Source organism: Podarcis tiliguerta, assembly GCF_965153285.1.
Source record: "Podarcis tiliguerta genome assembly, chromosome: 9".
In the NCBI taxonomy this organism is placed as follows: domain Eukaryota; kingdom Metazoa; phylum Chordata; class Lepidosauria; order Squamata; family Lacertidae; genus Podarcis; species Podarcis tiliguerta.
In genome coordinates this window covers 5,963,386-5,975,099 of record NC_139542.1, presented here as the reverse complement: position 1 = coordinate 5,975,099, position 11,714 = coordinate 5,963,386, and the positions used below count along the sequence as shown (strand labels likewise).

Genomic DNA, 11,714 nt, shown 5'->3' with positions numbered 1-11,714 from the left:
CCCTGCTCTGTGATTGAAAGGGACGACAGAGGACGAGATGGTTGGACAGTGTTCTCCAAGCTACCAGCATGAGTCTGACCAAACTGCAGGAGGCAGTGCAAGACAGGAGTGCCTGGCATGCTCTGGTCCAGGGGGTCACGAAGAGTCGGACACGACTAAACGACTAAACAACAACAACATAGTAGTATGAAAACGGAAAAGTGAATCGAGCTATCACAGCCCTTCTGTGGCTTCCGGACTTTGGCTGTGTATGCATTACTGGCTTAAAATGCACTGAGGTCCTTTCCCCTCTCCACATTTCAAACTGAGGGGTGGGGGAAAGCATCAGAACACAGTATTTCTATATATATATAAAAAGGATTGAAATGGATTGTGCCTCCCGTTGTGTCCACATGGCATCAGAAACCATCACTGGGAGCTCACTGGATGCAGAGTAAACAGACATAGCTTTTGTCTTCTTCTGGGAGGACCTGTTTTCAAGCACTGTAAATGTGGCACCTTCCCAGTTTCCACTGAAGGCTGTGTGTGCCTGGGTGCTCTCTTGTGCTGTTCTTTTTCATTGAGCTCTGGGGAGTCCTCAGAAATTGCAAGTACACCAAGCTACCCGATGAAGGAAGCAGATGTCACCCGAGGATGATTTTTGCAAATGCACAGTAGCAAAGTCTTCTTTTAATTCAAGGATTTGTCTGGTGTGGCAGTGACGGCCAAGCTTTTGAGGAAGAGCCACTAAGAATGTTCAAAAAAGTGGAAAAACAGCTGTAAGATGCTTTGCATTTTAAGAACCTTCCTACATCAGCTTTTGCCAACTGGGGGCCCTCCAAATGTTTTAGACTACAGCTCCAGAACATCTGGGGGCCCTCAGGATGGCAAAGGGTGTCCTACATTTTGGAACGTTGTTCTTTACTCCAGAATTTTACAGTTCCACATAATGGATGGCTCCTTATTTGAGAAACACAATGACCCCTTTGAACTCTTTAGATCAGAAAACAAAAACATGCCTCACTGCTGCAGTGTTGTGCTTTTGATATTTCAATCTGGCAATCCTAGCAAAGAGACCTGCAGTTCAGCAAACTGCTAATTACCTCTGCAAACAAGCTACTAATTACCTTTTCCCCTCCAGCCTGTGGTCCGAGGTTTAGTTTGTCTTGGAAATGCATCCAGAGTTTGTTCTTGAGTGGTGGCTGAGTTTGCTCTGATGACCTGAGGGAAATGCAAACTCCTCATGGAAGTATGTGGCAGATCAGATAGAGGAAGGGGTTTTTGAGCCTTTTTTAAAAAAAAAATCAATGCATGTTAAGCCATTGGCTCATTTGCGTGCAACACTAATTCAGGTTCTGTGGTTTATCTTGGTTCACTGAAGAGCAGTGTGCTTGTGCACACTGCCCAATCAACATCCCCCTTAGTGCAAGCCACAGCTGCGAGCAACCTACTTTGTGGCTGGCTTGCTGATCTTGTGTTTGACAGGAAGCAACAAACCATGGTCCCTGGTTCAGACATAAGGGGAAGCCAAGGCTTCTTGGTTTGTTTATCTTCCCTGCTCCCAGGGGAAGGAGCGAAGCAAGAGTGATCAGGCATCAAATCTTACCTCTGCCATGAACTCACTGGCTGGCCTTAGGCAACATACCCACCAACATTTCTCCAATAAAAATAGGGATGTCCTATTCCATCATAATACCCTTCCAACATATATAAAAACATAACATTAAACGTAACATTAAAAAGATGAATTAAAATTGGCTAACAAGAGATAAAACACCAGTGACATCTATTTGGTTTTTTATTTAACAATGTTCCCATTCACTCATTCTGTTTTTGGCTGAAAGATGCTGTATCTGGCAGCCACGAAATTATCCCCTCCGAGAGTATGTGACTGTTTAGTATGTGCTTAAAGGTTTTAAATACATATGTGTTGAAATCCTATCTTTAATTGTACTGTTGCATCACTTCGGTGTTTGCCATGTTGGGTCTCCACTGGTAGGAAAGGTGGGGTTTTATATACTGTACAAATTCTACATGCATTCATGCAATTCTCTGTCCTGACACTAGGTGGCAGAAGGGGCCAAGAGGTTTCCAATTCCATTCCACAGGATGGGAGGGATTCATATGTCATCCAGGTGGGTCATCATCGTCCGTCCCCCCCCCCCCCATAAAATCATGTTGATTTTACAGACTGGGTTCTTTGTGGTACCATTGGTTTGACGGTAGCAGATTCACCTTTCCCATTAATATGATGCAATATATCTCCATGCAGCCGTAAGAATGATGTCACAAACTGGAGAGATGTGGGGGAAAGTTGCAGTTAGGAACATGATGTGTTGCCCTGTTCTGCTCCTGGATCTGACTGGGACAGGGGAGGTATTTCTGGGGAGGGCAAGACAGACAGAGCCGCCGCAGACATCAGTGAGGAGCTGCGAATTTTCTAGAAAACCAGAATCTGCATAGACTGTGCTTGAGTTATATCTGTCTTGATGATTTGTGCTTGAGTTTGCTTTTCTTATGTACATAAGCACCATAAGTGTGCTGGTCAAGCCAGTGGCCTGTTCTCCTGTTCTCACAGTGGCTAACCAGATATTGTATTGCATAAAAATCTTCATACTGCACATTTTGAGGAAGTTAAACCTGATCTTAAAAAAACATAAAACTCATTCCAAAAAAAGATTTTTAAAAAATATTCAAAAAATAATAATAATTCTCTTTCCCCACCCTGAAGGCTTTCACATCTCTACATCCAGATAAATTCCACTGGACTCATGTAAGGTTTTTTTGTTTTTGTTTTTTGAAAGTCCAAGCTGATCTTCTGTATCGACGTTTTTAGATTACTCTGGGCAATGAATTTCTGTGTTGGTGATGCCTCAGTTACTAGAAGAAAAGAGACAGCATTATTATTATTGTAATGCAGTTCTCTTCCAGAAACCACATAAGCCATCACTGGTAACTTTTATAAATATGTATATACACAAGCTCAGTTCTGAAGCTGCTTCCAGAAATGTTTTAATCATTTAATAGCTCTGGGACTTTGACACTGATGCACTCCTCTAACTATTACGAACAAAAGAAGAGTCTTGCCCCATCAGACCAGAGGCCCATCTAGTCCAGTATCCTGTACTCATAGTGGCCAAGCAGATGCAACTGATTTTTTTTTTAAATATTAACATTTCCGTTAATTTTATCTGCCTATTATTTAGTTGGAAATTATAATAACCTTCTGTTGAGGCAATGCCACATGGTCTGTAAGCCTGCTGTGTATGCTGCTTTTGTATGCACTGTCTTTGTTCAATAGCGTGTTGCTTCTGTTGCAATTCCACCATGAGAGCATAGGCCAGCTTCATCATTTTGAAAAATAAACTATTGTAAATACTAATGCACCCCCTACTTTGCATGGGATTAGAATGATGCATACAAGTATTTCTGCTTATGGGCGAAGACAGGTGGAGGTGGGAGTAATGTTTTGTCCTAGAACCTTCAATAGAGAGACAGCCGAGTGCCGTATTAGCACCTCAGTAAAGGCTGAATAGCAGAGGAGGGGGGTGGGTTTTGATGTATAACATTGCAATAGTTAGGCCAAAATGCTGAGCTCCACATATTATTTTTGAAAGAAAGAAAGAGGAGAAAACCTTAATGGAAATATTTTCCACACCAGATGCACTCTGCGCCGTCTGCTATTATTCTGTTTGCAGACTACTTCCACTAACTGGTTTCATATACTGCATTGCATTTGCGTTTATCTCCCACCCTTTTCTCCACGGAGCTCAAGGTGGCTTACGTGGTTCTCCCTCTCCTCATTTAATCCCAGCAACAACCCCGTGAGGGAGGTTAGCTTGAGAGTGAGTGACTGGCCCAAACTCATGGTGAGTGAGTGAGTGACTGGCCCAAATCAGGACCTGTTCTGACACCCAGACCGCTACGCCACCACTGTGAAATTTGCAAATTTCACAGGGTCATTTTGAGTCCCAAACTTTGCAATTAGGGGGAAATTTATAGTAACAAATTACCAAAATGTTGGAGTTTCCAAAACTGATTTTAGGCCTGTGGCTTTAAATGCGCCCTGACAAAAACAGAAGTATAGGAAATTTTAATGAGAAGCTTTATAACCCAAGGTCAGGTGGACTATCAGTCACATGATTCCACAGATGGGATGCAACCGCTCCCCTCATCCCTGGCCACTGGCCATGCTCGCTTGGGCTGTTGCGAGCCAGAATTCAAAACTTCTGGTGGGCACCAGCTTGGGGAAGGCTCGCCTGATGACCTCTAACAGCTCCAGGCAACCACCGAAGCGCAGAAGAACACTGACCTTTAGTCCCTTCCCCTTCGCGAAATTGCCACAGTGCTGGCAGTGCAAGATACCCTCCGGGGCTGCCTTTATCACATGCTGCCACTTCTTGCTTTTGTGGCTGGTCATCACATGGTGTTGCAAGGCGATAATGCCGCAGCAACATCAGCAGCTTCCCAGGGGGTGAGCTCGAGTCTGCTGTCGGGGTTACAGACGTATCATGTGGATTTGTATCTGGATTCTAAGAGCGGAGTTGCAAAAAAACGGGTGGCCAAACTAGGCATGATGGGAATCATGTGAGCGGTCCTCTTCTGGTTTTTGTTTTTTTTTACCATATAGCAGCTGTGGGGTGTGTGTGTGTGTTAATCTTGATCAGCACCAGGGAATGTGCAAGAAGGGATTTAACCCTTTGCTCCCCACTGTTCCTATGTTAGTAGAGGATGGGGGGAGGAGGCAAAGTTTGCAAAGACCAATGTGTGACTGGTGTCAGAGCTACTTTGGCCATGAGGTGTCTGAGAGCTGGTGTCAGGGACTGAGTGGACACTGAGCAGTGGTGGGTGGATTCTGATGAGTGGGCACTGGGAGAAAGGGGGTTGGGACTGACTTGGAAGAAGGGAACAATGATCTGGGGGAGCCTGTAACAGCCAGGAGATGAGAGTAAGAGGCAAGAGAAGCTGCAGGACTGGAGAGTGAAGAACAGGTGCAGGAGGAGAGAGAGAGGTCAGGCTGATGTAGAACCAAGAGCTTCTATGCCTCCACCTCCTGCCGCACCTCTCCTGCTCCACTGGCTCCCAGGACCAGTCGAGGAGAGGAGCAGAAGCTTTGGGTTGCAAGTCTCATCAGCCCCAGTCAACACAGCTGTGGTTCAGGTACAGATGGTATGGGAACCAAGCAGGTCCTGGCAGCTGAATAATCTTCAGTGACTGTTGCATGATATACGATATCTTTATTGTCATTGTCCCATACAGAACAATGAAATTGAAAAACTACATAAAACATTCAAAACCCCCTAAAAACTTTGAAACCCCATTTTAAAATACAATATACTATAGAGACTCCTTATGCTGCGTTTAGAACCAGAATTGCATTTGCGTAGAAACTGTTTCTCAGGTGGCTAGTCCTGGCCTTTATAACCCTATACCTTCTTCCAGAAGGCAGAAGCTGAAAGAGATCATTTCCGGGGTGCGCACTATCCTGCAGCTTTCTTATGGCACCTGACAGCATAGATTTGATCCAAGATGGGAAGAGTGCACCCAATTATTCTCTCCGCAGTCTTTACAACCCTGGACAGCATTGTTTTTCACCTGACCGTGCAGCTCCCAAACCACACACACAGACCATAAGTTAATACACTCTCCACAGTGCAATGGTAAAATGCCATCAACAGGTCCTTTGAGAGATTGTTTTTCCGGAGGATTCTCAGAAAATATTGATGAAGGAATCTTATTGATGAAGGAAAGTTTCGTGCATGCACAGGGCACGTCCTACAACACTGATGGCTTCCAGAGAGTGTACATTCTGCTCTGGCATGGCTCATTAGTGGGTGGGGGTTGCAGTCATGCAGCTGAAATTCATTTCCTAGTGGGTGGGTGAGGGGTGAGAGACTAACAAGCAAGAGTCCATGCGCTGAATGAGGCCAGCGTTACACACAGCCCACAGTTCTGTCCAGATACATTTGGGGAACTCTAAAGCAGGCCGGATGTTGTGCTTGCAAACGACACTCCCCAGGAGCAACAGTTTCCTTTATGTTTGTCACCTGAACTCTGTGTGGCTTGTAGAGAGGGAGCTCTGTTGCGTATGGTCCAGACTGCTTATGGAACATCGGAAGCATGGCTGTCTCCAGCTGTAACTATGACAGAATTAGTGAATCTAGACAGACCGAGAGCTAGGTAAAACAAGGATAATCTGGCTGCATAGCTTGCAACCTGAAGCTTCCTTACTAGCAGGCAATCCTTCATTAAAATAATGCAATAATAATATAATAAAAATAATGAGCCCCAATTGTACTACTGCTGCAGCAGAAAAATAAACCCAAAAAAGTGGGCCTTGCGCAATGCTGTAATTCCGAGAAATGGGCTGTGTGATAATATTAACATTTAGTATTATCAACATATTAAATAATTATATAATGCTATAATAAGAAAAATGAGCTCAATTCTGCTGCTCCTGCAAGCAAAAAAGTGGGCCTTGTGCAATGCTGCGATTCCGACGTAGGGGCTGCGTGATCATAATATCAGTATTAATAACAATACTATTTAGTAATAATAATATCTTATATAGCGTTAGAGTAAGAATAATGCTGCAAGAGCAGAAAAATAAAATGGATAAAATGCTGCGATTCTTGCAAAGGGGCTGCGCGTAAAATTAACCGTAATATAATAACCATGACAATAATAGTAATCACAATGATTACTATTAGCAGCGGCCAAACTAACAGTCCAGGAAGAGGAGCAGGGGGGAAATCCTTCCGCCCCCGCCCCCCACCACCAAGGCCCGCCGAACCCGAGTGGGAAGTGGGAGGAGCCACCCTGGCGCGCCGCAGCCAACCAGCGCCGTCCTCTCGGCCGCCCAATCGGCGGGCTGCTTCCAAGCGTCGGCCCGTGGGCGGGCCTTGGCGGGGGGCGGCGCCGCCGCGGCCGCCTCCTCCGCCTCCTGTGAGGGAAGGAAAGGCGGGCAAAGCGAGCGGGCGAGGCGAGGGAGCCGAGCGAGGAGGGAGGTGGCGCGGCCGTGAGGGGAAGAGGAAAGCGCGGGAGGAGAAGGAGAGAGGGGACCCGGAGGATTGCCGTCCGCTGAAGCCGCCGTTCCGCCGCCGGGGATTTACCTCAGGCTGGGCTAGTCGCCTTCGCCGCCGCCGTCGTGCATGGAGCGGCACCGCGGTGGCGAGGGCGGCGGGCAGGCTCGGGAGCAGCCGCCGCTCAGGAAGGGGAGGAGCAGCAGCAGCAGCCGGGACTGGAGGAGCCCGCGCGCCTCGGGGCTCTGAGGGGGAGAGGGAGAGAGCGCGACACCCCCAGCCCCGCGTGCCTTCCTCGCCACCCCCGCCCGACGGCCTCCGTCGCTTGGCAACCGTAAGTCTTCCTCCCTCTGAGTCATCCCGCCGCCTGCTCCGCCCCCAACGCCCGCTGGCCACGCCCACAGACAGGGCGCGCGAGAGCGTGCTTAGGGGGATGCCAGAGGGCCGACTTGGGATAAAATACTGGGGGGCGGGGCCAGGCAAGCCCCGCCCCACATAATCACATGACGAGGGGGCACACACTACTGTATTTGAGTGGTAGTGCCCATCAACTAGGAGAAGGGCGCTGGCCCCCTCAATTTTTTTTGGGGGGGGGGCGGTTGCTGAAGGCACTTTGGCCCCTATGATGTGAGCATGAATGTGTGTGTAGATACATAGATGTATATGTATCTATCTATCTATCTGTGGGTGTCTGAAGGAAAGTTAAGTTGGTTATTAGCCAACGCTTTCCCCTCCCCTTCAGTCATTTTTCGGAAATGGGCTGTCGCCCCCACCACACCACCTAATAAGCTATAATTCTCAGATCGCCCCCACCCCATAAAATAATATCCCCAAATTGCCCCTCCAATGAGCTATAATCCCCAAGTTGCTCCTCCAATGTGTTGTACCAGTTTGCCCTCACCCCAGTGAGCTATTACTGTACCCCCCCTAGATTGCCCCTCCAATGAAGTATAATCCCCAAATTGTCCCCACCCCAAAGAGATTGCCAGCTTTCTTCCATCCTAGTAACTTTATACTCAGAATACAGTAGACCCATCTGAAATGCATGGGCACGTCAACCTTACAGTGAAGTGAAATTATTCATTCCTATGCATTTCAAATGGGCCTGTTCTGAGTGTGGCTAGCATTGGGTTCAACCCACAGGTGTTTTTTTTAAGGTTGTATTCAACTAACTTTTACTTAGAGTAGACCCATTGAAATGGGTCTTATAGTGCCACTGTATTCTGCTCTGGTCAGACCTCACCTGGACTACTGTGTCCAGTTCTGGGCACCACAGTTCAAGAAGGACACTGACAAACTGGAACGTGTCCAGAGGAGGGCAACCAAAATGGTCAAAGGCCTGGAAACGATGCCTTATGAGGAACGGCTAAGGGAGCTGGGCATGTTTAGCCTGGAGAAGAGGAGGCTAAGGGGTGCTATGATAGCCATGTTCAAATATATAAAATGATGTCACATAGAGGAGGGAGAAAGGTTGTTTTCTGCTGCTCCAGAGAAGCGGACACGGAGCGATGGATCCAAACTACAAGAAAGAAGATTCCACCTAAACATTAGGAAGAACTTCCTGACAGTAAGAGCTGTTCGACAGTGGAATTTGCTGCCAAGGAGTGTGGTGGAGTCTCCTTCTTTGGAGGTCTTTAAGCAGAGGCTTGACAACCATATGTCAGGAGTGCTCTGATGGTGTTTCCTGCTTGGCAGGGGGTTGGACTCGATGGCCCTTGTGGTCTCTTCCAACTCTATGATTCTATGAAATGCATGAGCATGACTAACTTAGTGAACCTAAGTTATGCCCATGCAGTTCAAGTGGGTCTGTTGTGAGTGTGGCTAGCATTGGGTACAGCTCACAGTTTCTAGCGTTTGTGGAAGCTGAGATATGAGGTAAAACATACAGGCAATATACAGGCCTCTCTTTTTGAGAGTCGAAAGCTGGCCTTTCTCCTCCTCCCCCTTTCTGGGTTCCCCCCCTCACCCAGCCACTGGAAAAAAGATTCCTGTGGATGATGCCCAGGCTCCTCCCCCTCTTTCTATCTTAATTGTGGAATAGGGTTTGGGAGTTTGCTTGCTTGGGAGGAAGTCTCCCTGGTGCTTACTCCTAGGAAAGTGTGCATAGGGCTCCAGATTTAACCTCCTCTTGCTTTTTATTTATGCAGCTTATTTTTTTCATATGTGATAAATGAGAAATTATGTTTAGCTTATTAATTGGTTTCATGCACAATGCTATGCTCTGAACACTTCAGGAGAAGAATACCCTCTTCATGTTACTTGCTTCAGCAGTTATTCTTCCTCACTCTGTCTCCATTTGCTTGAATCAATAAATGCATATTGATCTCTGTTTAAGGGCTGAGTTTAATGGAGGAGAGTCTTTAATGCCTGTGTCCCTCTCCTCATCCCCTTCTACAATGTCATCTTCCCCCCAATACACTGTGGTTGATATATTGGCATAACACTTCTCTATTTGGGTGATAGTGGTGGAACTGGGTTTAGAAAATGCCCCTTGCTGTGGCTTTTGTTCTGCTTTCTGAGGTCATTATTAGACTAGATATTCTGTTCTTCCTCCACATGCTTGAAGAAGTACCCTTCAGGTTTACAGGCCCTTTCTTGTTTCCTTGTTGGAATGTAGGGTTCTGCCAGCACAGGCTACTTGAGTATTGTCTACTCCATGGGTAGGCAAACTAAGGCCTGGGGGCCGGATCCGGCCCAACTGCCTTCTCAATCCGGCCCGCGATGGTCTGGGAATTAGTGTGTTTTTACATGAGTAGAATGTGTCCTTTTATTTAAAATGCACCTCTGGGTTATTTGTGGGGCATAGGAATTCGTTCATCCTCCCCCCCGAAAAATATAGTCTGGCCACCCACAAGGTTTGAGGAACAGTGGACTGGCCCCCTGCTGAAAAAGTTTGCTGACCCCTGGTCTACTCATATGGGCGCCAGCTTTTCAGGGTCTCCAGCAGATAACATGGTACTTTTGCTGGAGATTTCCAGGGATCAGTGCTAGGACCTTGTGCGTGCAATAAATGTGCTCTGCTGTCGAGCCCTGGTCCCTTCACATTAGGAGGTGACCTTCAGCCTCATAGACACTGTGTGCAATAAGCACCTTGCGGTGCTCCTCTCCAAGTAGATAATACATCACAGCTGTGGAATGTATATTCGGTCCCAGAGAACTTTTATGTTGTAGGACAGCATGCAAATGTCATAAGATGAATACACAGGGGTGGGGAAGTCTCCTGACTGAAGAGCCACTGCCTTTCAGTATAGAGACGATAGATGGACTAATGCCTCTCTGTAGATCAATGGCTTTTCAGAATGGGTTGTGAAATACAGTGTTTCAAGATATTGTTATGAGTTACATTGTTAACTTGTTACTCTGTTAAAAGGCTTTAGCTCCAGGATGGAAAGAGAATAATTTTAGTGGGAAATAGCAGTGCTACTTTGTATGCTTGGATGACTTAAAAACAAAAAAAGAACAAACTAGGAGCCTTTCAAGCATATTGTTCCTGCAACATGGTGGCAAGGGACAATAACACAGCCTCAAGCTCCTAGACTCACTTGCCTCTTATTCACCATTATTTGAAATAAACTTCCAGTGTGTAAAAGCAGAGAAACTTATCAATCCATGCAGACCTTCTGCTTTCTGAATTTTGTGAAATTGCAGAATGGAAAGCCGTGAAGCTTTTAGGGTCAAAATAAACTTTGAGTTATTCTGGACTTTTCAAGGAACTACTGTTTATGAGGACATGAATGAAATAAAAATGGGTTTGGGATAGCTAACTTTGATGCTAACTGTAACACTTACACCCTGTTTCTGTACATGCTTTATTCAAAGTGAGTAGAAGCAGAATCTGCAACAAATGTTTGGTATATAACTCACCAATAGAAGCGCTTTCAGAAAGTCATGCTATCCTGTATGATGCTATGAACTGCAAAGGGCTCAAGCATCACAGTTCACATTGCCTTCTCCCCACTCTTCCCTTTGTGCTTTGCTTTTTGATTGTTTCTCCCATCTGACACAAAACATTCTTGGGCTTGGAGGCTACTGAGCATGCTCAGTCCACATTGGCCCGGTTTGGGGTTGTTGTTGTTGTTAATGAAGGTGTTGTACTTTTGCATATCCTGCTTCACCCAGCCAAAACTTACATTTTCCTCTTGCCAGAACTCGGCCACCTGAGTTTGCTGTTAGAAGGCATAATGAGCCTTCAGCTCAACTTCCTTGTAGAAAAATGTTGTGCTAATATTACCATTCAATTACATTGCCTTTTGGACTTTCTCCAAAATTAAGGGTTTCTTATGATGATGTATGATAGTGAAAAAACCTGAATTACTGTTTCTAAAACCTGATGATTAAACTTGGTTCACTAAAATATTGCTTTCATTTTCTACCTGTTCACTTTATTTGCCTAGCTTAGCTAAAACTAAAATACACCTACATCCTTAGGGTGCAGCAGCTTGTATCTCCATTTTATGTAATTATATTCATAATTGTTTTATAATTATTGTTTGAATAGATGTAAGGTGTGTACGCATCTAAATTTCACAAATAAACCAATTGGCACAATTTTAGAGGCTAAAGTAGCACATGAAGCGGTTGGCACTGATTGCTGAGTAAACCACCTTTTGGATTGGAGCATGCTCTCATTATATCATGGATTGCTGGGATAAATGTGCACAGAGGTTTATTTGTAAGAACATAGGAAGCTGCTTTATGATACGTCGGACCTCT

General features: G+C 45.8%; 1 long non-coding RNA gene across 1 annotated transcript; it reads right to left on the bottom strand.

Annotated features, from left to right (window-relative positions):
- Positions 1–122: 122 nt before the first annotated feature.
- Positions 123–4,464, bottom strand: LOC310657759. The gene is made up of 4 exons (XR_014501904.1): positions 3,203–4,464; positions 2,704–2,859; positions 1,107–1,266; positions 123–726 (listed from the first exon to the last, which is right to left on the bottom strand). It is a non-coding gene; the product is annotated as an uncharacterized lncRNA (long non-coding RNA).
- Between the last annotated feature and the right edge of the window lie 7,250 nt (positions 4,465–11,714).